Here is a 6,000-nt window from a genome sequence, read left to right on the forward strand (position 1 = left end):
AGCCAGGATGAGTATGACCTCAGTATGAGTGGTCTTGGTCCAGCGTGCTAAAGGTCTTGCTAGCGAATGCAGGAAGTAAGTGAGTCTTGCTGCTCCTCAAAGGCAGCATGATTCCACCACAACACTACTGCCCTGGACCATACTATTGTGCATTTCAAACAATAGTCTACTTATAGTGAGGCTGGTTTGCAGGATGACCTTATGACTCATGAGCATAAGCTCTAGGCTGGCAAGTACTGAACTCATAACAGGTGGGAGGCATACCATATGAATGCTTGAAATTTTTGATGAATGCTCTGTGTCAAATCTTTTCAGGAGAAGCAAGCCCACAATACCTACAGGAGAGCCCATACAGGTAGGGGTGTTCCAAATCTTGAAATGCTGGTGCTGATGGAGTCCGACTGCTCCAGGCACATAGGCAGAAGAGAGATTGAAGGAAGGTCTGGCTCTGGTGAGATGACAAAAGGCTCAAACTGATTGAAAGGTTACTGAAGATTTAACGGAGGTTGGCATTATCCAATGTGGCTGGTGAATATAGTTCACACATTGAAACCTTGACAAGCTTCATCATCTGAAGCTGCACATCATTGTTCAAGGTACATTGCATCTGCGGAGTGTAATCATTCATGTTGGACAGTGAAATGGTAAATGTATGTCATGTGATAGGGCTGATGTGGCAAGGTTTTTGATATCCGATTAACCCCTAACTGATGTCTCTCTGTTACCGGAGAAGTCTCTTTAGCGCAAGCTCTGCCAGAAGCCATGTAGCAACCTCCCTCCAAGGACGAAGAGAAACCCTTGGAGGATACAACGTCACATCCTCCCACAGCACCCAGCGCCGCCACAGATACTGGCATGTCGACAGGGAAGATCGTGTCAGAAAGGGGTCATGCACACACTGCTGAGAGCACTTCACATTCGCACATACAACTGCAAGAGAGTGTGGTGGAGCCAGCCTTGGGCAGTCGGAGGAGTGTCCGGGTTGATCCAGAGACTGATTCTGCATCAGATGATAAGCCTCTGGAGTTGTCTGTAAGGCAGCAGAACTGGATGTCCAGCGTGAGGTCCATGAAGATTTGGCTAATATACCAGAGGGTGGCTCTGGCCCGGACTGTGGAGGGGTCCATCCAGGCCATGTGCACTGTGATCACCCCACTCTTCAGAGCACCAAGCATCCTCCATGGATAGACTGGTGACTGTCCTGGAGAGGCAAACTGAGCACATTGCAGACACAATCGTCAGGATGCGCTCTCACATGCACACCATCACCCTGGCTCTGAACTCAGGGACATAGAGCCAGGGCAAGAGGGAAACTGGGAACTTGGTCCTACACCCAGCTCCTGGAACCTCACTGGTGGACCAGCCAGTCCTAGTGGCAGAGGGTGGGCAGCAGCTGCCTCCATCTGGAAGTTCCTCTCATGGCATTTCTGATGTAGGCAGCATCTCCTCCATCCATCAGCTTTTGACACAGGCCTCAATCATTGCCGTGGCGACCAAAGATTTACACGTGTGTAAGCAAGAATCTCCTGAAGTGGATGTTAATTGCCCTTTGAGGATTGTGGATACACACACATCTCGCATATCCTCATGTTGATGTTGTTATTAAGCGCTGTGGCTGTGTGACTGGTGTGTGGAGGTTAAAGGAAGCAATAAAAGGTTGAGGAAGAGCAGGAGGAAATGTGCACATGGGAAAAGGAGCACCAAGATTGCCCCAAACCACTTCTATTGCAGTGGCAAGACACACTGTTCAAGACTTTGGCATATTAAAGCATCCCTGGTGTCATGGCCATCCATGCAATCATGGCAGGGCCATCAACTGGAACATTGCAGTAGTCCCTCAATTCTTCATCGCACTCGTCCACAGAGGATTGGCCCCTATCTGACGTGCCCTCATCCTCCAGGGCATCTCCTTTTTGGATGGCAATGTTATAGAGTGCACAGCAAACCACAACCATCAGGGACACGTGAGGGGGAGATCTGTTTAGGCACCTTCAGATCTGTCCAGGCTTCGGAACCTCATCTTTAGGAGATTAATGGCCTGCTTCACTATTGCCCTGGTGCTGCTGTGCCTCTCAATGTACCTCCTTTCTGCCTCACATCCTGGAAGTAGCTGTAAATCAGCAATTAGAAGGGAGGGAGGAACTCAAGAAAATTACAATAACTAGGGAAGTGGTGCTTAGCAAATTGTTGGAACTGCAGGTTGGCAAGTCCCAGGGTCCTGATGGATTTCATCCTATGGTCTTAAGAGAAGTGGCTAGTGAGATAGTTGATGCTTTGGTTTTAATTTTCCATAATTCACTAGATTCAGGAACGGTTCCATTAGACTGGAAAATAGCTAATGTAACTCCTTTGTTCAAAAAAGGGAGGGAGATAGAACATAGGAAACTATAGGCTAATTAGCTTAACATCTTTTATGGGGAAGATGTTAGAAGCTGTTATTAAAGGTGTTATAACAGGGCATTTAGATAAATTCAAGGTAATCAGGCAGAGTCAATATGGCTTTGTGAAAGAAAAATCATGTTTAACCAATTTATTGGAGTTCTTTGAAGAAGTAATAGGTTCTATGGATAAAGGGGAACTGGTGAATGTACTGTACTTAGATTTTCAGAAGGCATTTGAATAGGCGCCTCTTCAAAAGTTATTGTGGAAAATAAAAGCTCATGGTGTAGGGAGTATCATATTGGCATGGATAGAAGATTAGCTAGCTAACAGGAAACAGAGTAGGCATAAATGGCTCATTTTCTGATTGGCAGGATATAACGAGTAGTGTACCACAGGGATCAGCGCTGGGGCCTCAACTCTACAATTTATATAAATGATTTGGATGAAGGGACTGATGGTATTGTTGCTGAATTTGCTGATGACACAAAGGTAGGTAGGAAAGTAAGTTGTGAAGAGGAGTCTCCAAAAGCATATAGATAGGTTAGGCGAGCGGGCAAAGATCTAGTGAATGGAGTATAACATAGGAAAATGTGATGTTGTTTATTTTGGCAGGATGAATAAAAAAGATCCATGTTATCTAAATGGTGAAAGACTGCAGACCTCTGAGATTCAGAGGGATCTGGGTATCCTAGTGCAAGAATCGCAAAAGATTAGTATATTACCGCAAGTAATTAGTAAAGCTAATTATATTGAGTATTACTGAAAAAAAGGATATGCCAAAGCTTTTCATCTTGCACTTATCAGGACACCTTGTAAGAATGCCAAAATAAGGGGGAAAACAACAATTTATACTGTTATGTGAAGAGAGTGCTGATTGGTTGGCAAGTGGACTCTGATTGGAAAGGACGGTGCCATGGAGATGGTGACTGACAGTTAACTGTCAAGCATTGTTTGCAACTTAAACCAGGCAGCTTAACCCTGATTGGTCAAGGTATTGCCCTGAGGAATGAGTCAGTGAATGGCTGTCACTTACTTTGTTTAGCTGAAACAGGCGCAATGTGTGTCTATGTTCTTTCTGTCTGCAAAGAACAGGGCCCTGTGTATTAATATATGTAGCTTCCAGTACACATAAATGCGCCACATTGCGAACCTGACTGACAATCTTAAATTGGTAGTCAGCATAATTCTTAGCATACATTGCACCTGTTTCAGCTAAACAAAATAAGCAACAGCCATTGACTCATTCCTCACGGCAATGCCTTGACCAATCAGGGTCAAGCTGCCTGGTTTAACTTTCAAACAATACTTGGCAGTTAACTGTCAGTCATCATCACTGGTATATTCTCCATGGCAACGCCTCTACCAATCAGCACCCACTTGCTAACCAATCAACACTCTCTTCACATATAGAATAAATTGTTGTTTTCCCCTTATATTGGTATTCTTGCGAAGTGCCCTGATGAGTGCAAGACGAAAAGCTTCGACATGATTCTTTTTTCAACATATTATTCAGGCCAGTGAAGCAGTGTAGAGCATGTCAAACAGTAGAAAAGAAGACACCATTGGTACCTTTGCAACCATGGGAATGGCCAGTCAGATTGTGGCAGAGGCTGCAAATAGATTTTACAGACTTTGAAGGGCAACAGCTATTCATTGTGATAGGTAGCCATTTTAAGTGGGTTGAGGGGTTCCTGATGAATTGAACAACAATGAGCAAAACTCTAGATAGTTTCTTTGCCACTTATGGATTCCCCGAGGAGATTGAGTCTGACAGCAGACCTCAGTTTTGTTCAGCAGAATTTGTACAATCTATGAGAATGAATGGGGTAAAGTACACACTAGATTTCCACCATATTATCCTGTTTCCAATGGAGCAGCAGAGAATACAGTGGAAATTGTTAGGTATGCTCTTGTTAAGAAAACGCTAGATACTAATTGGAAGAAACATCAGTTGGAAACATCACATTGGATCACAAACTGGCAAATTTTTTATGTTTCATAACACACCTCACACTGCTACTGGCAGGACGCCAGCTGAATTGTCTCTTAGATCATAGCCTTAAATGAGGTTTACATTGCTGAAGCCAGGTTTAGCACAGTCAGTAGAAGAGGAACAATCCAGGCAGAAAGAGAGTCAAGATAGGGGTAGAATGAGAGAAAGAAGTCTGAAGTTGAACTAAAAGGTTTGAGTGAAGAATCATGATCACAAGTGGTTGAAGAGGAAAAGTTGTGAAGATATGTGGTCCTTGCACATATTTGATAGGAACATAGGACTTAGGAGCAGGTGTAGGCCATTTGGCCCTTCAAACCTGCACTGCTATTTGATAAGATCACGGCTGATCTGATTGTGCCCTGAATTCCACTTTCCTGTCTGCCCCCATAAACCTTGTCCATCAAAAATCTTTCTAACTTAGCCTTGAATAAATTCAATGACCCAGCCTCCATTGCTTTTTGGGAACGAGAATTCCACAGACTAACGGCCTTCTGAAAGAAAAAAAAATCTCCTCATCTCTGTCTTAAATGGGAGACGTTTTATTTTTAAACTGTATCCCCTAGTCCTAGTCTCCCCCAGGAGTGGAAAAATCCCCCCGGTATCCACCCTATCAAGTCCCCTCAGGATCTTACATGTTTCAAAAATACCACCTTCATCCTTCTGAACTCTAATGGGTAAAAGCCCAACCCGTTCAACCTTTCTTCATAAGATAACCACTTCATCCCAGGAATAAGTCGAGTGAACCTTCTCTGAACTGTTTCCAATCCTTTTTCTAATAGAGACCGAACTGTACACAATACTCCAGATGTCTCTCCAAGGCCCTGTACGGCTGCAGTAAAACTTAAAAGAATGTTTTACCTGCTGGCCGCAATGGCGGCTTTTCATGCCGTATCGTCCCAATCCCACCTCATTAATCATGCATTCCCAGAAAACACGCTGCTTCACTGGCGGGAGGCCTCCAATTCGCCTGCCACGCCATCACCTCATGCTGGGTGCCATACTTAAAGTGCAACTGCGTGCACACCTCTCAGTGCATCCAGCCTGCTGCACAGAAGACATAGCCCCGAAAGACAAGAATACTGCAGCCCCCTGGTTCAATAATGTGTCCCTGGAATGCCTTTTAGACACCATGGAGGCCTGCCATGATGTCCTCTACCCCCACTCTGGGCGACGGCCAGCAAGCAAAGTGACAAATCTGGCATGGGAGGCGGTGGTAGCGGTGGTCAGTGCCAATGCCCTGCAGAAAATGACAGCCAGCCAGTGCTGAAAGAGGATGAATGATCTCCTCCATTCCACCAGGGTAAGCTGCGCTTCTCATCACTCTCAACTCACACACTCACAAACCCATCACACATTCACAGGGATCTCACACCTCAAGGGACAACACTAGTAACTCTGTCACACACACCCTCACATCTCCATCAGGCTCATATCCTCTCAAGCACGCGTCCTCATCCCGTCCATGTCTCTGCTCACCACACAAACATTCCATGCAGTGCCATGTGTCCTGCTCATACTCTCTCCATCTGTTTCCATGAAGAAGTTGGCTCATATCAGCAGGGAGAGGTCCCAGACCAGGAGTGGAATGGCCCACATTAGGCCCCTCACTCACTTTGAGGAGCGTG

Source organism: Cetorhinus maximus, chromosome 1, assembly GCF_964194155.1.
Source record: "Cetorhinus maximus chromosome 1, sCetMax3.hap1.1, whole genome shotgun sequence".
NCBI classification, from domain to species: Eukaryota; Metazoa; Chordata; class Chondrichthyes; order Lamniformes; family Cetorhinidae; genus Cetorhinus; species Cetorhinus maximus.